This window comes from Lagopus leucura, unplaced genomic scaffold (assembly GCF_019238085.1).
Source record: "Lagopus leucura isolate 7727_CA_CO unplaced genomic scaffold, USGS_WTPT01 Super-Scaffold_100159, whole genome shotgun sequence".
NCBI classification, from domain to species: domain Eukaryota; kingdom Metazoa; phylum Chordata; class Aves; order Galliformes; family Phasianidae; genus Lagopus; species Lagopus leucura.
The window spans coordinates 12,313,072-12,335,987 of record NW_024962335.1 but is presented as its reverse complement, the minus strand read 5'-3'; the positions used below and the strand labels follow the sequence as shown (position 1 = coordinate 12,335,987).

General features: G+C 41.6%; 1 protein-coding gene across 3 annotated transcripts in view; it reads left to right on the top strand.

Annotated features, from left to right (window-relative positions):
• The first annotated feature begins 609 nt into the window (after positions 1-609).
• GRAP2 (GRB2 related adaptor protein 2) overlaps positions 610-22,916 on the top strand; it is a 39,879-nt gene continuing 17,572 nt past the window's right edge. Inside the window, exon 1 of one of the 3 annotated variants that reach the window (XM_042889979.1) lies at positions 610-715. The gene's annotated coding sequence lies outside the window, so the exon portion shown is untranslated. Of the gene's footprint in view, positions 716-7,557; positions 7,927-21,806; positions 21,839-22,916 lie in introns of those variants that run through there. The other 2 variants (XM_042889981.1, XM_042889980.1) reach the window with 2 other exon arrangements.

Here is a 22,916-nt window from a genome sequence, read left to right as displayed (position 1 = left end):
AATTTTTTCTCGTATCCGATCTAAATCTCCCCTCTTTCAGTTTGAAACCATCGTCACTTCTCCTATTGTAACAGACCCTGCTAAACTGTGAGCACACTGTATATGTGCAACCATGGACTCTGTCACATCAGAAGACATGCACAGCAGGAGAAGTGCCCCTGAAGTTCAAACACAAATGTATGACTACCAGTCACCCCATGTTAGAAAAGAAGGCATCTTTCAGGCCATGCTTGACAGCTTGCTTCTGCAGACCACTACTTGCATATAACAGACTGGTATTTTCCAGACAGATGCATCAAATACCCGAATGTTGAGCAAGTTATGGGGTGCCCCAGTGTTTGAAATGCAGCTGGAGCAGAGAACAGCTGTAGCACTCTGAGAAACTGTTCTCAAGCGCCTGTCACCGTGAGAGTAGAAGAATAAAACCGCACAAAACTGAGCCCCACACCCATCTCTGTAAGCAGCCGAGCCTGTGAGTTCCTGCGTGGTTTGTGGTTTACACGCTGCTGGCTTGATTGGCTGTGCTTGGCAAGGGAAAAGCAAAGATGCCATGGTGAAGCCCTTTAGTCCCAAATGGCTCCATGGGCTTTCAGCCAATGCTGAGCATTGGTGCTGAAGGCAGGAGGCAAGTTGGTTACTGCGTTATGAAACTCCCCATCGCTTTATCTCAACACAGATTCTGAAACAGCAGAGTGCAACCACCAGCCCTACAAAGGTACAGACCTACTCTGCTTCTTTTTCTCTGAAGTTTTAAGAGTAGTATTGGTTAAATAAGCGTGATATTTTCTGTTTGTAGAATTTAACAAGGAAAGTCTTAGCTGCAAGGCTCGGGATTTAGTAAATTTTCAGTCGCGCCGCCACTGCATCAAGTTGTTCTGCTTGTCTGTGGGGGATCAGGAATGTGCTCAGAAGCAGGGTAGTTTTGGGAAGAAAATAATGGGGAGTTTTTTCTTCTCTTTTTTTTTTCTCAGCCAGAAGCACAATGTAAAGAGATATCCAGATTTCCCAGAAACGTTAAGGTTCCCCTGAGACAGATCAGGCTATTGTGTCTCCAAGACATCCAGTGTGATCACACTGACTGGGGCAATATGCCTAGGAAAAAAAAAAAAAAAAAGAAAAGCTTCTGGCAGCTGTAGATCTGGCATCACCAACCCTCTATTTGATGGCTCCTGGGAAATGTGCTGGTGTCTCTGGGGGCAAGGCCTGAATGTGATTTCTCCTTAATTGCTTTGTAACATACTTATAAAGCTTTTCGGTACGTTGTAAGTGCAATATACAGCATTGGTACCAGACATTTCTTTAGGATAGAGCACTATGCAGCTCCATGGCAAGGACTGTGTGTGCTTCACAAATGTTTTTGTTCAAGGAGAAAGTTCACGTTGCTTGACTTGCCTTGCAGATAACTTAGGATTAAAAGGACGTCAGTCTCCAAGACATTATTTAGTACTGCCTGTTTGTACAAAATTTTCTTAGAAAAGATAATAATCTCTTCATCAGCAGTAGGAAAAGCTGTCACATATTTGTCTGGAGAAGAAAGGTTTTGTATTGATCAAGTTTCTAGTAAATGGGCATGGCAGGAAGAAGAGTTGGGTTTTGGGTTGAGAATCCTTGAAAAGCTGTCCACTGGTTCTGATTTAGTGTGGAAGAGTCTAGCCAATTCAGCCACCAGCAAGAGTCCTCCACTTGGAAGGAGAGAGGGTTCCATTCTTCAGTTTTTGCTCACGGGTCTCTGAATCTGACATAAACCCATGCTATCATGTGATGGTGAAATGAGTGGAAACGTGGAGAAAAGACATATGGAGAAAAAGTATGCCATGGAGGCATTTTCTCTTACTTTTCTATCTCGTGATATTTACTTCTGTTTTATTTATTTTTTTTTTTTAAATCCAAATTCAATGATCCCTTAGATAAGAGTTTAAATGCAAAAAAAGCCCTATACATTGTTCCCATATGTGTGTAGGAAGCAGAGTAACATGGAGAGGGGTAGATAGGCAATGCAAAATGTACCCACATAATTTGGCTTAGTTCTGCTGTCTGGATTTTGAAGTTAGCTTCACCTCTACCATTGCTCTCCACACAGATCTTCCAAAATTGTTAAGAGTGTGGCACCTTCCAGGGCTGGACAAAAATTGGCTTATTCACAAGACAGAAGTTTTTACAACCCCTAGAGTACTCAGCTGTCAGTCTTGATCTCTTGTGTGTTCTTACATTGGCTTGCAGAAGGCGTAGAGTGTCTGGATGTCTGTCTGGTTTTTGTAAGCTATAGCTATTACTCTAGTAAAAGACATCATTTCTCTCTCCAAACCTTGTCTTTCTTTATCTAGTCAAACTATTTCTTTTTTTTTTTTTTTTTCCCCACTCTCCTTACCTTCCACTCTTGGAACCGTATGCCAATGCCCTCCATTTTTGCTGATTGAAGAGCAACAGCAGTGAGAAGTAATAACCCTCTGTACAATGTTACACTTTGCCTTCCCCATCAATTTCCAGCTTGACAGCAGCTCTCTGTGGCCACCAGCAATATCTGAAAGTTTGGCAGGCAAGAGGTTGCTGTTAAGCCACAGGTCTGGAACCACTGCTGTAGGCAGTCTCTTCTGGTTTGTTTTTACTGCCTGACATAATGAAAATGTTCTTTACTCCCTTCGTTATGCTTCTTCCCTTAACAGTAAAATACTTGAAATTCTCCTCTTAGTGGAGCTGTTAGTTATATGCCATAAAATATTCTCACTGCCAAGTTTAGTCTCTGATATAAGTAGTCAGAAGGGCCCAACCACTGTGGCTGAGAAAATGCCATATGTTTCACCATGAAGTACTTCTATCAACACTTGCTACCCCTTTGTGTTTGGGGCTCATTTCAGTTCCTTTGGTTTTTACAATATAATAAGGCCTTGTCATCCTCTACCTTTTTCTCTCTCTCCTGAGTCTGGTTTTTGTTTAAGAGGAATGTAACCGTACTGTCCTCTTGCAGGTCCTCAAAATGCTATACTGAATATGATGGCTGTCACGCACTTGACTTAAGGCTTAGGGCTGGCTGCAAGCCATATTCCCGTCAGCACGAACAGCATCCATAAATTCTATGATATATTTCAAAAAACTTTATTTTGCAGCTCCCTCAAGGGACAATTTCTAGTGCTTGCAGCTCGGTTTTCCACCATTCTTCATGTTTTGCGGCAGCAGAAAATGAAGTATGTTACCAACAAGGGTTTTATGGCAGTAACTTTGCTTTTCCTCTATAAACTTTTTGTCTTAATGACTTCACAAATTGTTGGCTATTGAAGGGAATTTTGTCTGTTTGCACTTAAGGTGAGTCAGTGTGAGCACTCTCAATTTATAGTTATAATAATGCATATATACATATAAATATGCGTAAATAAATGCAGTGTCACTGTGAGGACAGAAGCCCTTAAAGCTGTACTGGCGCAATTAGTTTCTCAATGTGAAAAAATGAACAGGTCTTCCCAGAATCAAGCTTTATGGCTTTCAGTGCCCCAGCACATTTAAATATCTCCAGTACAGCTACCCTGCATTTCACAGGTCTCTCCAATAGTATGGAGAGTTGATGGGACTTGCCTGGAGATGCACATCAAATCTTTAGCTGAGATGGGTTTGGAAACTAAATTCTTGATCTTGTTTCTTACTCTCTAGACAAAGCTGCCTTATTGCTGCATGTTGTAGTGTTGACTACATTTTAAGTATGTTTTCAAATAAGCAGCTTTTAGAAGAGAGTGGAAAAAGAAAACCTGCCCAAATATGAAAAAATTTGGTATGGTATGAGCTAGATACCATCACCTTCATGTTTTGAGGTGGAGACAGATTCCCTGTGATAGAACATTCAGTGCTTCACTCATATGCTTTTGAAGTCTGGCCACTATTGAGCCACAGATATTGGTCTTCTCCAAATGGGTCATCTGGATGAGAGGAAGGGCATCTTTTCTTTTTCTGGCTTTAGCTCAGAATGCTGTCTCTGAAGCCAAGTTGTTGTAAATACTGTCACTAGAAGAATTCCAGACAGGTGAGAATGAAAAATGTGATCTTGAAAAGGACTGAGCTCTGCCTTGCAGACTTATATTTTTTTAAATTTTTCTGCTGATTAGAGAACCATACCAAGGTACCATTTAAATAACATCTAAGCAGGGGAGAGGAACCTTTGAGGAACAAGGTTGCTAGAAATGGCCACGTTATGCTGGCATTGAGTTCACAGGTCAGTACTGCAAAATATTATGAGAGAAAGAAAATGACTGGAATGCCTAAATGAACAGTATGCACTGATACATGATTAAATCCTTTTTTCCCCCTCTTTTGGAGTTCCAAGATCCATCTTTCCTCCCTTTCCCTGAGCCTATAACCTTTTTACATGCAGCTTTATCTTTTCAGAGCAGCGTGCGGTTATAATTACATGCCATTCTTTTCCCTGAGGCACTGTATGCCTCGCGTTCTCTATACTTCTCTTTTTAGTTCCCCAATTCTTTTTTTATTGTCTCATCACGACAAATTCACCAGTAACCCTTAGAGTAAAATCTTCAACCCTCAGAGCTCTGACATCTCTTCTTTTTAAATTTTATTTTTAAAAAATCCAGCTACGTAAGTAGCAACATTGTGTTTCCAGGTCACAGCCCTTTCAAGTTCCAGCTGAGTTCTGGCATGGGAAACACACTCCTTAACCTTGCAGTTGATGCAGGGATTATCTTAAGATGTAGACAAACTTTTAAAACTGTCTCAGTGCATGAATGTGCCCCAGTAATTGCTTTTCATGCACCTAAGGGTAAGATACTGGAGACATTCTATCTAACTGTTTGTACATGGGATTGGCTGTATTGGACCAGACATCTATCACATGCCATACACTGCCCAAACAATGGTCAAAACCTAATGATTCAGAGAAAGGTGACCCAACCCACTGTTGGGTCTCTACACGTGGATGGAACAAATACTTTCTGAGAGGGTTATTAGTTTACAGTTTGAAGTTTCAAGTTGTATGTTCGTTATGCAAGCATACAAACAGTACCTTTGTAGAACGTGAATGTGTTTGGCTTCTCCTTTTTTTTCATTATCCTAATGGTGTAGAAAGTCTCTGAGATTAAATCCATCAAACTAAACAAAAATTCTGCTGATTTTCTCTGTTCTGATGTTCTCTGTAAAGAAGTGGATCTAGTCGTAAAATATTTTCCTGATCTGAACAGAAGGAGAATCTTAATTTATTGAAGTCATTAAATTCTTTGAGATTCTTAGTGGAAAGAGGATGAATAGAATTGCAATATTACATTTCTGAAGATTATATAGGCATTATCACAATCATTGTATTACCTTCAGCAGGGGCTGCGTACAACAGCTGCATCCTTTTCCTACTGATTTGACAAAGCATATATTGCTATCTCCTGTATCCCAAGTAATTACATCTGTACTACATGCCTAATTGTTTAATGCTGTCTTCTCCTTTTACTGCAATGATCTCATGCAATAATCAAAGCCTCTGAACGTTTGTGATGTCAGGTTAGCCTTAAATGATGTTAAGCATAACATTTTTTCTCTCCCACGACAACGCAACAAGGCAGTTCTCAGTGGGACTGATCCGTCTGCACACAGTTAGGAGATTCATCACTCAGAGCAGTGCCTGCTTCCCTCTGTTCACAGAAGAACTGCAGCGAATTGTCCCTCCTGGTGGGAAGTGAAAGGGCCGTTCTAGCTGGGGGCTCCTCAGGTATCTTCAGATGTTCCTCATAGCATCCTCTGAAGGAAAAAATTTAACATGGGTTGTTTTTTTAAGAGGGAATTTTTGATAAGAAGTATGATAGAGGTAAAAAAAAAAAAAGAAAAGAAAAGAAAGAAAAGGCCACCAATCTTGGAAAAACCTTCAGATGTTGTCAATGCAGATCCTTGCAATCTCTGAATACGATGAAGGTCTGGATTAATCCACTACCAAGGCTGCAGAAACAAATAAACAAAAGGTCAAACCCAAAGCCATCAATTTTCTTAATGGATCCATATTTTAAACTAATTTTACTTTGTAAATCAGTTAATAAACGTACTTGTAAATTCTCAGGAAATTCACTGTGTGCTCTTATAGTTGTGCTGTAAGTCTTCGTGAAAACCGTGCCTCTTCTACATTAAAAAAAAAACAATAGCAAATGCCATTGGATTGTTATTTTGAATGCAAGACTCAGCTCAGCTGTAAGTGCACAGACATGACAAGTACCTCGATAGGCTATACTAATTATTTTTATTTTGGTTTTATTTTGATTTTTCAATACTCTTCTGATTTGCTTCCCTTTGCTGCTGAGGTCACTGTGGGAAACAGAGTGGAAGCAACCACAGGATGATGTCTGTGCAGATCAACCATTTGTTAATAACTGCAGCTCCAGAATGGGTTTAAAAATACTTTCTTCAGTCTCCATAGACTCAGCTTCTTAAGCACCCTGAGCTCTGTTATTAATTAGCTCTTTTACAACAAGTTTTTTTGCTAACTTTCAGACACTTTTGACACCAGATCCACCTCACTGGGATACAACATTTATGTAATAAAGCTTACATCTCTAATGCAAAAAAAAAAAAAAAAAAAAAAAAAAAAAAAAGGAAATTCCTTGCTAATCAAGTGGTTTTCTCCAGATCTGATCCTCAGTGTGGAATTTCAGGAATGAGAAAACAAAAGGGATCTTATGGCAGGGTGGCTGCTTATGGTCACTAGAATACACCTGCTGGGAATGAACCTCTAACAGTTACATTAAGGTAATAATTCCAGGGAATTAAATGTAATAGCTGTCCTCATTAAAAATTAATAAATAGATAAAAATCAGTTCTTTCAGTGAAGGTGAAGTCATAAAAGTCATAGCAGAAGAAAACTCAGCTTTTACCAAGCTCTCAGTCTGAAGTGAAAGGTAAATGAAGAGTAAGAGGTAGAGGGGAGGAAAGGTGAAGGACTTGTTTGAAAGAGGTGTTCCCTTGCTGTCTTATCAGAGTAGTGGTTTGGGTACAGCTCTTTGCATAGCCCCTGGAACTCCAGAATAAGAGTTCTTTTTTTTTTCTTGTTTTCTTTATATCTCTTTGGTAGTACCATAAAGTTCCCCATGCATGCTTTTGCCTGTATTGTTACTAAATCATTCTAGTAAATAATCAGGGGATGATTTTGAGTGGTATGTTTTTCTTCCCCACAGTCAGCTAAAGGGTTTTACCATTCTTTGTATGCAACAGCTTACAGAGGCACTGGGAACACTAGCACACCTGTAGCTACTCTTTCGAGTCTTTCAAGCACCTGGTGATTTCATCTGGTAATTAAGGAAGATTTTGAAGGAAACCCACTGCACTTCAGGAGATGGTGTTATTGATTCAGTGGAGCCCTTTTCTCTGAGTCAATACTGAATGATATGCCCTCGTATGTTTCTTGCATGAGACCCCCAACCACAGCTTGATTGCTTGTGGTCATCAATTATCCTGAGGTTAATTGCATAAGCCTGAAGGTGTTTGCCCTGATAGCTCAGGCAGATTTCAGTTTGCCTACTGCACATCAGACACCTTGATTTTAATTGGGCAGTTGTTTCTCCTGCTCCTAACCTGCTGTGTGCTGTTGAAAAGCACTGGAGGATGGATTTCATTGTTAGATGAAGGGATAGGTAAAGAAGCAGAGAATTTGGCTGCCAAACCAGAGGTACCCTCCAAGGTAAAGCTGGGGTCAAAGGACACAGCTGACATGGTTTAACATCCAGGCTTACTAACTCAACTACCAGAAGTGTCCAGGGAAGTGTGATTCTCCGTAAGGCTGCAGTAAGAAAAGAGATGTTAATAGAGTTGCTTAATTAAGCTGCTGGATAGTTCTCACAAGAGAAGCCAAAGGAGCGGCTGTAATCCTTTAAAACCTACCAAGGAGAAACAGCAACAGTGTGCGGCTGCTACACTCTGCCCAGCACCACTGCATCTCTCTTTAATGGAACCAATCAGGTAACAGAAATACAAAATGAGCCTGTATTTAATTCCTCAGTTGTAAAATGCAGTGGGAATCTCTTGGGGGCGGAGGGGGGTGTGAACAGCAGTTAATTTCTTACTGAATTACTACTGTTTGAAATGATGTCTGATCAGGATGGTTAGCTTTGCTTTTCTGCAAAGTGTTCAGCTTTTGAGAAAAATGTACTTTTGAAATGTTGTTGTTCTGTTCAGTTTAAATGAGCCTGGCATGGCGTTTCCTACGGGGAAGGGCTGAGCGTCTACTTTTTTCCTTGACCAACTGCAGAGATAAGCAAAGTCCAATCAGTTTCAGACCAGGAGATGATGTGCCAAAACTTAGCTACTGCTTTTGGAATATTTGGAGATTCATTTCTGTTATGAAGAAAAGATAACCACCGTTTTAATTTTTGACAAGCTGCAGGCTAGAAAGCAAAGCTCATTTTCAGGACTAAAGTGACAGCATACTGTAATCAAATACGGGCAAGATATGGAGTAGTAATGAAACTGATACTTATAGTTTCCTAAATCTGATAGCAGGTGAAACAAATATGAGAAGAAACTGGTACAGAACAGAAAATGGAAATGCAGTGAAGAGAGGGCTTGTTTTTTCATGCAGAAGTGCAGTGTTGCAAGTGTTTTCAATGGTATTAAATTTGGATAAAATTCACCCTGTTCATCAAGTAAGCAATCATGCTAATTGTTTTTCTGAGGTGTTAAATCCTGTAGAAGTTCGTGCTTACATCTCATGATGAGTGATTCTCGCCATTGGTAGTTTCCCAGTGCAGAGCCCTTTCTACACTCATATGGTTCCTATACTTTGCAGCTCTTGAAGCTGTATTCTGCAGACTTTCAAAGGTATGGTGAAGAGGAGCACATTCCTTAAGCTAAGGTACATAACATAGGTACTCTTTGAGCGTCTTGCCTGGCGATTTTAACCAAGTTGTTTTGTTTTCTGTCCTGAAATTTCCTTATTTCCTTTTATCTTTTTTTCATAATTCTATCTACAAACAATGATTTTGTTTTTTTTAATTATACAGTGAGGATATAAACCATACAAAATTCAGGAAATGATTGTAAAGCTAGCTACACTTTACTGCGTGTTTTGACAATACGCAACTGTATAACTGGAGCCCAGCGCTGAAATCAATATCACTTTTTTAATTATTTTTTTCCTCCACAATCTTTTAAGGTGACTTACAGTGAAAGGAGAACTCAAATCATTTAATGAAGATGTTGTACCTAAATGATTTTCAGTACACCTTTGATCTACGCGGGTACCTGATTTATATTATTGCTTCCATAAGACTGGTATTCCGCTAGAGTAGTCACTGTAGAAATGTTGAATTGTACCCTGATCATATGGGATTCCAAAGTTAGCACTGCCATGAGCAGTGAAGCATGGGCTTGATGTGGATGATCTCCACAGATCCATTTTAACCCAACTGTTCATAGAATGGCTTGGATTGGAAGGGACCTCAAGGATCATCAAGCTCCAACCCCTCTGCTGCATGCAGGGTCGCCAACCTCCGTATCTAATACTAAACCATATAGACTTAGAGACTACACTAAATATTCCTTTAGAGCTTGAGGTAATGGAAAGCCACTTGGAAACTGGAATCAAATGGAGAAGTTGCACTTGGGCAGTGCGCAGCGTGTACGTGCTAAAGATTGGTCAAGACAAATACTGTTGTATGATGCTAACCCATTGGTTTTTGTGAACTTGCCCCATGTGGAAGAATGCCATTTGTGAAAGCCTGCTGCTCCCAGTAGTTTGCATTACAAATAGGGAAAACAATCCAAAGGTTAAAAAAGAAGAGATGTAATATAGAAACACAAAGAGCAACGCAAAAGACTGGCAATATCATATAAATTCCCTCATTTGTTTTCAGTGAGGTAATTCTCATGACAACACTGCCATCAGCACAGTGTATTCAGGAGGATAATCGTAGAAACAACTGTGCATGGTGCTTTATTGTGTTATGGAGGAAATAATACTTTGTTCTCATAAACCATAGTGTAATGTTGAAAAGCTGGCTTCTTAAAATGTGTGCACAACCAGTTCTCAGCTTGAGAGCAAGGACAAGGTGAAACAGTTACGCTCTCATTTACGTGTGCTGGTGCAACCAGAGTTGGGTCTCAGGTGTGTGAGAACTGGTTTGTAGCTGTTGTGGATCATGCCATGCTTCTGTCCTGATACCTGTGAGTTCCTTTGTGTGGAGCCTCTCTTTAATTCATTGCCACTCCCGATAGCTTTTGGACTTTTATGTACCTCAGTAAGTGTTCTTCGGAGTGGACTCACTAATAGAAATTGGATTTCCGGCTCATTCCATTTTCTCTTCTCTACAAAAGCCAATACAAGCATAGTACATAGGTTGGAATTGCAGTCATATGCCTTCAATTGTCACCCAAAGAAATAGGAAAATACATTTTTGTAAACTTTTTGAATCATAATTGCATTTGCTTCTTTATTTAATAGGACAAAATCTGCATAGATTTTGCCCAATGTTCAGGTTTTCAGATAAATAAATGTGAGACTTAGTATGAATACAAATATGAATACAAATGTCATGTATGTACAATTTTGCTTCCATTAAGGCAATTTTACTTGGAGATTTAAGTGCTGCCATTCAGTGGTTTGCATGCAAACTGTGGCTTTGAGCAAGAATGACTGAATCTGTGAGGCAGCATCCAGCCTACAGTCACTTACCAAGGTTAATTGAGTGCAGTATCAATAACTTACAGAATAGATGTGCAGGGGAAGGGTGGCCTGAAATGTGTTTAGTAGTTACTAAATTTTAACAATTTAAAGGTTAAAATAACTTGGACTTAAAGAAAAAGGAAATAATAATGCAGATTTTGGTAAAATGCCCTTTACCTATGTGACATGCTGCAAGCCTTGTTTTAAGGCAGACACGTTGTTAGCTCTGTGCAAAACCAAATCTCACTGTTTTTTAGCTTGAGGTGAGAGTGCTTTCCTTCCCCCACCTTTTACCTTCTTCAGCATTAGCTATTGTGTAGGCCTGCTTTTATATCCACAGCCAGATTCTCTATCTTCAGTCTCCTTGCAAGTTGCCCTTTGAGCAGCCTCATGAAGTATCTTTTATGCTCACCTCCATCACCTTCAGAAAATATCTTCTGTGCAGTATTTTGTCAGGATCTTCATCTGCATAATGATTGCTTTTTCTTCTTCTAAAATTAGAGCTAAGAAAATATTTGTCCAGAATTTCAAATCCGAGGGCTTGAACTGAGGTGCCAAAGACTCACAGGTGTGCATGCTTTAAAAATGGCTTCGCACCTAACGTTGCTAAATACACATGTATCTGACTTCAGTGGGAGCTGTAAGCAGTCAGAAGCTGTAAATTTCTGCTTTTATCTAGAATTGGAGCCAGAAGTGAAGGAGCTTCATGTGAGGTCTGATTGCGTTTATGAGGTTGCTATGTAGTCTTTCCATGAAAATCTTCAAATGATTTGAACACTACTGCTGATGTTTGAGAAATGCCAGAAATGCTTCAATTCAGCTTGAGCTGATACTTGCTCATGGCTGCTCCTGGTCACAGAGGTGCACATGCAGCACGTGCCTACCCTCCAAGTGTATGTGGGCCAGTGCATTCACAGCTGCTCAGATTTGTATTTGCTTAGGAAAACACAACATACGCATCACCTGAAATGTGCTTGTGGGACCTCTGCTCCTCCGTTCAGGCATACTGCAAATTAACATCTTTCATTTATAATCAGGTCCCTGGAGACACAAATGCTCAAACATACTCTTGCTTGGATTTGCTCAGGCTTGCATGCAGTGCCTGCTCACATCCAAGTGTAGCAAAGGCAACTCGCAGCCTGCTGCCTTCACCCCAACGTGCATATAATCCCATTTGCTCACACACAGAGAGCCATTAAGGTTGGAGAAGATCTCTAAGGTCACCCAGTCCAACCTCTAGCCTATCCCCATGCCTACTGACCATGTCCTTCAGTGCCACATCCACACAGTCCTTAAACACCTTCTACCCTTTTCTTGAACACCTCAATACATTCTTGAACACATGCAGTCCGCTGCATAGCAAATAATTTAAATCTTTCTTCCCATTCTGCTCGAAATGCAAATGCGGATAGCACATCAAGATTAGAAGTAAATGTAGCGGAATGACTTCAGTCAACCTCAAATGTCGGATGACTCATTCACACCCTTTGCGCAGTGTTCCCTGTTCGCCACATGCGATCTACTGAGCAGGCTGGCAGCTGTGTGGTTCCCTACTGCAGAGCAGCATCGATCGCTCGTTCGCTGGAGGAGTGGGGCTGCAACTGCTTCACAGAGTGTGCAAGGGCTGTGCAGTGAGTTCCCATCGGCCTCAGTGCTGTGAAGGCTCCCAGGCTGAAAGAATGGGAAACGTAGAATGTCAGCCCTATAGGAGCTATCAACCTATAGGAACGTGGTGTTTAATGAAGCCTTGGTCTGCACATTAATTCCGTATGAGATATTGCTACATCAGGATAAGGCTTGGGTATTTTTGTTCCAGATGATGAGAACCTATTCCAATTTGGTAGAACTTACATTTGGATTAACAAACAAGTTACTTCTACTTGAGAGTAAAAGTGTCTAACACACTAAATCATTCACAAACTGCGGCTGCACTTTAATTTCAAAGGTATCATAATCCAAGTGAACAAAAAAATGCATAGACAAGCGTGAAATATGTTCTGCATTTCTCCCTAAAATGATACGATTTCTGTGCAGAGATAAACCCCAGGAGTAGTAACAAGCTGGCATTCACATTTACCTTATAATCAGAAGAAAAATTGGATTGACTGTTGGAGTTGCATCTTTAAATGTACAAATTATTGTAATTGATTGCTTTTAAAACCCTTTCAAAAGCATTCCCAAGCGCAGATGCACACAGGCTGACTTTAATTTATAGACAGGCTGTTTTGTAGCACTTAGGCCTTGTAAAAGAGGTGCTGTGTTTAAATGGAAGTTGAGCCATGAAGATCCATTAAGCAGAAAAAAAACCCAGCTAATGCAGCGCTGAGACTCAGAATGTAAATATGCAGTAGTGATGTTATGCAATGAGCATACCATGGGAGTATTAATTGGACCCCATGGCTGATACCTCTCAAAGCATTTCAATTTCTCCATCCTTACTTAAATGTGAAACTTTTAATAGAAAGTTTATCAGCAAATTTTCCTCAGAGCAAATGTGGCTATGAACTGAAATTATGTGTAGCGTGGCCGAGATAAGTGGGCTCTTGGAACCCAATGATCAGATTTCCAGTGTTTGTTTTTAGATTATCATAGATAACATGTTATTGAGTTGAACATACATTTCCTTTTTTTTTTTTTTTTTTTTTTTTTTTTTTTTTTTAAGCACAAGAAGAGAAGTATGTATTAAAAAGAAGTGAAATTTTCTATAGAAAACAACTTGCACAGTCATGTTCAATTTTGTACAAATGTAGATCTATGGTTAAAAGGACAAAGTGATGCTACTTTTTTGTACTGATTTAACTTTCATGCCAAAACACTATTGGCACATAATGTAATTTTAGTAGCAGTGTTGCAAATTCTGCACAATTGCCCGTGCTGCCAGTAGGAATCTTACACACACACATCCACACACATGCACACACACTAATCATCTCACTGATCTCACTCTTCTTCCATCCCATTTTATGCAAAATTCCATCAGTTGGCATGAGCAGAAAAGCATACAGCAGCTGATTGGAAATGTAGTTCTATTTTTTATTATTATTGCTAGATTTTCATACTGTCTTGTTCTCATATCCCACTCAAATGGGATATCAAACCCAATATAAGAATGAAAACTATTTTTATTTATTTATTTATTTATTTTAACCAGATTGGATTAATGTCTCAATGCCATGAAATCTCTTTGTGTGCTATGCTCGAGAAGAAGGACCTGATGGCCTTCTGTTGTGTCCTTCATCACTTATACATGCAGAGCGGAGTTTGTTGTTTGTTGTGGAAACGATCCAGAGACACAGGGTGAACTTACTCCTATCTTGGCATTTACAGACTTTTTTTTCTGCATTTCCATTTCACGTTGTGAAATATTTGATCCAAAGGGATATACATCAGTGTGCACTCATATGCAAGAATATCAGCAGAGATGAGCTTTTATCTGAAGTACAGGAGCCAGACTTACAGAGCGGTAATTGGATGCTGCCATGTATTTTGGAAATCTCTCTCTGACTGTCAAAGCTGGAGCTAATTAATCTTAAGTATCCTTTACCCATATTTAGATATCCAAATGCAAGGAAAGCACCTCTGAATATCTGAGTTGAAGTGTAGGTGGTTTTACTATCTGTGGGGGTTGGTTGGTTTTAAACTATACTCATTGTGGCAGATTCTTGATTTTGTTCTGACTCTTTTGCTCTGGGAGTATCTTATGGAAAGTCCTTCCTGATAGGAAATGTGTCTGAAATGCAGTGTCTCTCCTCATCCTGGTCTGATATGATCTATTTGAGCAAACTCACTGTTGGCATGCACTGCTTTGCAGACCTCTGACACCAACAGCAGTAGGACGGTGTGAGCACTGAGAAGAAGCAGTCTGTAGCCAACTTGTAGCTGCTCACAGCCAGTGCGAATCAGAGCAGCTTTGATGGTACTTATAATTACTCCAAAGACCAGTTTTCCGATGAGTAGTCCCAGAATTTCACAGGGCCCAACCATGGTCTGATGCCCTCTTGATTCCTCTCTCTTGCATTCTTTTAATAAGAATAGATATTCATGGAAGGTGAAGATTGAAGTGGGATACACAAAAGCAGATGTCCATACATATATATGGCCTGCAGAACAAATTCAGAAGTGTGTTTGCTTGCACTTGTGATCTGTATGCATTCATCCTGGGGGGTGTTAGTTGACAGCCAGCTAAACATGAGCCAGTAGTGTGGCCAGGGAGGCCAATGGCATCCTGGCTTGTATCAGAAATAGTGCAGCCAGCAGGAGCAGGAAGGTGATTGGATGTAGTGAGGCTGCACCTTGGGTGCTGTGTTCAGTTGGGGCCCCTCACTACAGGAAAGACATGGAGGCCCTGGAGTGTGTCCAGAGAAGGGCAGCAGAGCTGTGAGGGATCTGGAGCACAAATCTGATGGCGAGCAGCTGAGGGAACTGGGGTTGTTCTGGAGTGGAGGAGCTCAGGGGAGACCTCATCGCTCTCTATAGCAACCTAAAAGGTGGTTCTGGCAAGCTGGGGGTTGGCCTTTGCTCCCAGGTGACAGTAATAGGGCAAGAGGGAATGGCCTCAAGTTGCACCGGGGGAGGCTTAGGTTAGATACTAAGAAAATTTTCTTTTCAGAAGGAGTGGTGCTGCAGAGGCACAGGCTGCCCAGGGAGGTGGTGCAGTCACCATCCCTGCAGGTGTTCCAGAACCGTGTGGATGTGGCACTGAGGGACGTGGGCATGGTGGGGATGGGCTGATGACTGGACTGGATGATCTTTGAGGTCTTTTCCAGCCTTAACAATTCTACGTCATCCTGCAGTTCACCTCCAATATTAGTGTAAAGGCACTAAACACACCACGTAAAACTACTGATACATTGATATATAGTTGTCTTAAATTCTGCGAGTCCACAAAGTGCAAGCTCTACCCGTACCCAAAAGCAGATCCCTCACATGTGTATGTGCACAGCAGGAGCGCGATTGTTATTCTGATAACCACCCTTCTGCAGTAAAGTACGTATCAGCCGGTACCAACGCTTACCCAGAAAAGATGAGAAAAATTGAGAGGCAGTTAGCTAGATAAGGTATGAGGAGGTTTTAAAAAAAAATAGCATAGAAGGAAGTGACTACATTTTTCATACTTCAGGTGTTTGTCTGGAAGGCTTGAGGAGCTGCTCAACAATTGTGCCAAAAGAGTCCGTTCGAAGCAGTTTCCCATCAGGTGGCATTCCTCAAGTGTCTGCTCTTTAGGAGCAGGCAGGGAGAATTCATTCTGTGGGAAGCAGTTAATGGAGCTGCATTACCTACCCCTTATCACTCTGTCTGATAGAGAGACAGCGGGTTCACTTTGGCAGCTTCAGAGCCCTGATCAGTTCAGATTAGGGGCACATTGTCTGTCTGGCTTAATCAAGCGTGTTTAGGTATATTTATCATGATTAAAGGGAGTAGCACAGGGAGGGGGGAGAAATAAATAGTGAATGTACTGTTCTCTAGCTTCAAATGGAGGCTTAGCAAAAATCCCACTGAGTCACTAGGTGCTCATCAAAGGGAGAATTTAAATCCTGGGAAGGAATGTTTTGTTGAGCGCTCCAATGCTGGGTTCAAATCACCAAAGAAGAGTTATTACTTTCTGTCTTTTTCTCTCCTTTCTTTCTTCCTCTTTCTGCTTGCATGCAGCAAAGAAGCAAATCAGCAGCTCATGCGGCTTGTGTTGATTTTGCTTGATACACATGCAGCCCCTGCTTAGCTTACCTGTAGCTGGAATTCTAATGTGATAACAAAATTAACTTGTCAAAAAGACCTAGGTGCCTGGCTCCCCTAGTTTTGTCAGATTTATATTTCAGGGAAGCACAGGAAACAGCTCCAATAGCCTGTAAGGCTTTGCTAAATGTTACTGTTCAGAAAGCAAGATGGTAAGTTGTAGTCTGGAAGGAGGCTCCTTCTATCAGTAGCAGTGCTTCTCTCTGTCTTCACTTGACAGTTGTTTGGATTTGAACACGTAAAAAGAACAGTTCCATGTATTATAAATTCGGACAAGCCAAATGTGCTGCCAGTGTAATTTGGTACAGTTTGTAGATGATGATGGAAACCAGCTGCTTGACTCAAGATGAAGCTGAAAGAGGTGGTGTTGGCTCCCAAGAGAGCACTAAGGAGAAAGCTTTCTTAAATGTCTTGATGCTGAGGATGATTAGAGAACAAGTCCTGACAGGGAAGAGCTCCAGAGCAGAGCTCAGGCTGCATGGTGCACGGGTTCTGGCCCTGGACTGCTGGCCTTCTATAGCTCTTAGCTGAGATCAGTGTAGCAAGCTTGGGAAACATGTTGTTGTGAAGAGTGTATTTCTGCTCATCTTTTCCTATGGTCTCCAAACTTCTTTGGGCTTGCAGATTTATCCATATTTCCCAGTGAAGGTGCAAACTGACATGAGGTGAGCAGAGGCTTCCTTGATATCTTCATTGGCCTGATGTGTACAAACTTAGTTGGCATGGCAGCTATGAGTCACTAGCTGGACTAGATGATCTCAGTGGTCTTTTCCAACCTTTATGATTCTATTTTAAGGTAGATCATGGCCTCCAGGTTGAAAACCTCTGAGGCAGAACACTGCACAGCACAGTGGGCACGCTGTGTCCTCAAAGCAGGTGTCAGCACAGCAGCTGTAAGGCAGTTGCCTCTGCCTCAACCCTTGCACAGCTAGCAGTTAAAAGAAATCTATGGAAATCCAGGAGAATTGTTTGACAGTAAAGAAAAGAGGTCAGAACTTCCATTTCTCTATCATAATCTGCTGCTTTCTCCTCTGCTAATCCAGTCACTTCTGCGAAGGTTCAGTGCTTGAGATGTTGTAATTGCTGTCAAGATGATGATCTGAGGTGTCATGAGCATGGTTCAGTGTAATCACTCTACAAATACAGAAGGTGGAGAACCTATCTGATTCTGCAAAAAGCTACTGGTGAGACTCAAAGAATTCAGTAATCGGGAGGTACGGGCTGGGGAAAACAGAAGATAAAGTGAGCGCATTTGGAGGGATTTTGAAGAAAATATTTAATCTCATCAAGTTTGACAGTGCTCGTTTAGAACATAAAAGTAGCGGATCATAGCAATATATTCCCAACAAAAAAAATCTCTCAGAAGTGCAGAGATGCTCATCCTCCAGAATGGTAGGAGGTGTCTTTGGGGATGAATTAACAGGATGATAGGAAGGCTTGCTTGAATCTGCTAGCAAAACAGCACCGCTGTTCAGGATGAAAGCCGCATCTCTCTGCAATGAGTGGTGCTATGTTAATGGTACCAGGCAGTTAAGGTTGTACACTCTCCCAGCATGTGTAGAACAGAGAGAGCTGTCTGAAACTCCTGTGATGTGAACAAACCAGTGCAGTTTGAGCAACAAGGTTTCAAGAAAATCTTTATTAACAGGAGAGAAAGCAAACTGGGACGGAGCGCTGCCCAGATCAGTTTGTGGAGCTCTGCAGAAAAGCTTTTATAGCCCTGCCACTCCTGTGCACTCAGTCCTGGAAAAAATAACTGCTCGCTAATGACCTGTCACTGCGGACAGCCGGAGCAGCTGTTTGCAGAAAGCAAAGCGGTGAGAGAGGATGGATTGTTGTGTGAAGAGCACATCTGAGTGTGGGACAAGAATAGATGGGAGATCGGGTAAGAACAGACAGCTTCCATTCATAACATTCAGCTTTATGTGGATTTACAGCCCTGATGCTCCTGAATCCACAGATGCTGAGTTATTACTTAAAACAAAATATAGCAATTGAAATTTCCCTTGTTTCCACAGTCCAACTTCAGTTTCCCTTGCTGGTAATGATACTTTCTAGAGGAAAACTGATTAGGAACATGAAGAAATAGTGTACTTTGAGGACAAATAAAACACAGTCACTTCATCTTTCTTCTATTATCAACACGAACAATTTGGAATGGGCAAAATGTTTGACTCATACCTTTTTGTTGGAATAATTTCCTTCTCTCTTTTATCTTCCAATTGTTTGTTTTTGTTTTTGTTTTTCTGGCAGTCCCCATCCTTTCCAGATAGAAATTAAAGTGAATAAAATGCCTTGGAAAAAGTTTTTTTTTTTCTTGAAATCTCCAGCTCAAAATGAAATGGCTAAAATTTTTGTAAGAGTTTATTCATGGGCAGGTTTCAGGCATGTTTGCAGACACGATTGAGTCATTTGCTTAAGGATAAATACAGGTGTAAGTTTATTGGAAACTTTTTAAAATCACAGAATCAGTAAGGTTGGAGAAGACCTCTAAGATCACCCAGTCCAGTCGTCAGCCCATCCCCACCATGCCCACTGACTGTGTCCCTCAGTGCCACATCCACACGGTTCTGGAACACCTCCAGGGACGGTGATCCCACCACCTCCCTGGGCAGCCTGTGCCACTAACATCCAACCTGATTCTCTGCTGGTGTAATTTGAGGCCATTCCTTCTCATCCTACCTCTGTTACCTGGGAGCAGAGGCTGATCCCCACCTCACCACATCTTTTCAGGTTACTGCAGAGAGTAATAAGGTCTCCCATGAGCATCCTCTTCTTCAGTCTATCAGTCTATCTATAGGTTTGGGAAACCTTAGTTCACCTGTCCCATCTCTCTGATGGTAGAAGATGTTTCTGAGGATGATGTAAGCAGTCTGCAGCAAATGGTTGCAGAATAACCTGTGTGCTTGGATAGGACTTTATTCAGTTGCCTAAGAGAGCTTGGCTAAAACATGGAAACATGGAGTCTACAACCTTTTCTGTGGCATTTATTACCATTCATTGTGCCTGGGATATCTGGGTGCTTCTTTGCAGTTTTTGACACATCTGTGCTGCTTGGTGAAGAGTTGTTGTAACAGTGAGAAGGGAGGAAAAAAAGAAAAAAAAAGAAAGAAAAGAGAGTTAGCTCTTACCCTGTCTTATTCCCTATCCTTTCTCATTGCTGAGGGCTTGCTGCTATTCAGTCTTTCATTTGTTGTAAGGAAAACCATGTCTTGTAGGGTTTGACTTGAAATATGTTCATTATTTTCACGTAACCATTCTGGACGCCTTGCAGGAAGGCAGGCAGTGCATGCTGGCAGTGCCAGGCAGCAGGCATGAGTGACAGCTCACAGCAGCTCCTTTCTTTCTGGGGGGCCCGTTAGATCACATCACGGTAAAAACAGAGGAAATAGGTCATTATAATGTGCAATGTAATGAAATCTGTCAGGCCCTTCACGGAGCATGAAAATAAATACAGCTTAAATCCAAGAGGACTGTAGGGATTGGTGTCCCACCCGACATGTACAGAAGCTGTAATTTCTGGTGTGTACAGTGATAGTCACACTTTTCGGCACGTGATGAGAGCTAGCTGCTAAACAGTTCTCATGGTGCCTCACTTTCCTCACCTGTATACTTCCTTCAGCAAAATATACTGGGGATTATCCTCTTCAGAGGATATCACTATCAGCTCTTCCAGGAATGTTATTCCCTACCAAAGGGTGGAGGGACAGCCTCATCTGTTGCTGGACTGATCGCCTTAGGCTAGCCCAGCATGGTGATTGGTCATCCTTAGTGACTTTCTCTATTTCTACCTACTACTGCCTCTGTTGTTGAGGTGGAGAGAAGAAAACTGCCAAATTTGAGTTACAAATATTCATACAGGTGCCCCATGGATTTAGACATAACGTTGTTTTGTTCTCTGTTCCTTTGCTGACATTTCCAAACCCACCTTTCTGAGTTTTACTCAGCTAACGCTTTGACAGAATTATCTACAGGAACTTAAAGGTATCTTTCCTGAGTAGTAGTTGCTAACTTTAAGTTTCTCAATGTCTTCATTGTAGTGAAGGCAGCTTATTCCCATGTCCATTACTTTTCAGCCATGAGCGCAGAGATTCATCTTCCATTTTAGCAGTATTTTGAAAGCCATCTGCAAGTCTTTGTGATCGGGTTTAATTTGTATTACCATGAATTTTTTTTTGTCTCGTCAGTAAGCTTTGTCACTTCATTTTTTTCCATAGCATTTATGAATATGTCCAACTGTTAATTCATTCCCTATTATTTATTCAGCTGTTAATCCTCTGTAGGATCTTTCCTCTTCTTGGAGAGCTTAGGAGGGAGGCTTTTAAAGACTCTTCAGTAAGAGACTTCATCAAAAAGGGTTTAGAAATGAATGTATGTTACATCAAATGATCACCTGCACCCACGTGCTCAGCAGCTCCTTCACAGAACTGTATCAGAGTTGTACAGTAGTACTTCCTTCTGCAAAACCTACAAGGTGCAACCGCTATGTCATTTCTCTCTTCCCGGTAATTTTTTCCTTCATTATGGTTTCTGTGTATTAATTTCAGGCATGCAGAAGTTAGACCTCCTGCTCTTTGCATCCCCTCAAAGCACTTTTAAAATGGTTGACGTTGTGTTTGCTGCTTTTTGCCCTAATATGGAGACTGAGTTAAGTCCTACATTATATGCCACAGCTTAATTGCTCAACCTTTACTATGTCATGCTCCGTTTAATTTTCAATCAAGATTTCTAAAATATTGAATTATTGGATTTACTCCTGTTCATTTACTGATTTGTCCTAAAATCACTCTTTCTACTTTCCCTGGCTTTTCTCCACAAAGAAAACCCCAATGTGGGAAACAGCTTACATCCCTTTGGAAGACACGCGGATGCTGAGAATTCACTTAGCTTTTATGCTTCATCCTTATCTTCTTTGAGCACTCTTTTTACATCTCAATCATCTGTCAGCCTTACAGACACTCTGGCAGGCTTCCTGCTTCTGTTGTCTTTGAAAATAATTTTATTACATGTTTTTATGTCTTCAGCTACTTGTTCCTCAAGATATGCTTTTCAACGGACTTATTATGGTTTCTCATTTAACTCACCAGATCTGTGCTCTTTTCTGTTTTCTATATTTGGGTAGAACTCACACTTTTTGAGGGATCATACCCTCCATTATTTGGCTGTTAAACAAGGATGGGCTGAGGCAGCAGCAGCAAACTGACAGCGCCATTAAAAGCATGTATCGTACCGAGTATCTCCAAATTTAGAGATTGAAAATGGCCTGTGATGGACTATTTCAGTTCACCCACCTCTGTCCTCCATGCCAATTCCTGACCGTCCTTGTCCAAGCACGTGGACCCATTACCACTGTGGCACTGTCACTGCAGGGAGGAGCCTGTATGGGCTGAGCTCTCCTTTCCTTCCTTTCCCCTAGACAGCAATACACCTCCTGCTTTCTAGAAAAGTGCCAGAGGAGAGGAGAGCTACTGAAAAAAGGTATGGGGCAAGCGTGGCTCAGAGACCTGGGGGGCCAAGCTGTGTGGGAAAAGCTCTACAGAGGGAGGTGGGATCTTGGAGGGAGAGGTAAAGGACTGCAGGGCAGGGGAAAAGGACGGGATCGCTGTCATCTTGTTGGGCGGCTTCCACACCAGAGCAGTGCTTGTGTGGGACAAATCCCTGCATTGCGGTCACATCCAACCAGCTGAGAGCTGCAGGAGGAGGTGGGGCAGAATGCTTTCCCCAGCCCAGTTCCTCAGCACCAGCAAAGATTCATGATGTTATGCGCTCACGACATTGTTCAGAGTTGTGGTACTCTTCGGTGCTGCCTGTTCATGGCGTCTCATGGTGCTGCCCTGCTCTGCTCTGTGTGCTTGGAGCAGCACAAGAGGCCCCGGTCTTCCCAGGGTGATCAAGAGCTGTCCTCACTTGGGTTACTGACTGCTGTTGGTCGTAGAGCCCTAAAAGTGTTTTCCTTCTCTGGATCCTATTCTTTGGAGGTTCATTTTGTCAGAGCATTGTACAAGGGCTCAATCCGGAGCCCTGCATTCCTTTGGATGGCAGCGCAGCCAAGACTGAAACATACAATGCTGAGTGCTTTAGTAGCTTGTTCTCCCTTATAAATTTTACCCTCTTATCACTGACAGTCAGCGGAGCTGCGCCGTTAACTCAGTAGCAAGAGGTTTGTGTTTTTGGAACGAAATATTCCCATGCCACTTGTATGTGGCTTAGCTGGTGACAACAAAGCCTTTATCTATCACAGCTCTTCTAGATAACGGGTCCCTCCGCCATTGTTTCTGCTGAAATGTCATCAGGAGTTTCTGTACAGATGTTCAGGGGTTGAATCCCGTCCCTGGTTGCTCATCAGTCTGATAGGTTGTTCTTGCAGAGAGGAACAAAGATGCAGCAGCTCGCGCTGTGTCTGTCAGCACGACACCTTGCTGGATGGAGCTGCCTGCTGGAGATATGCGTGCTGCAGGCAGGGAGATCAGGATTCTGTTCATAGGGCTGCTTTAAGCAGCCACTTTGTAGGCCGCTGTGCTTTCTTCTGTGATGTTAATATGTGAGATTGAGTAGG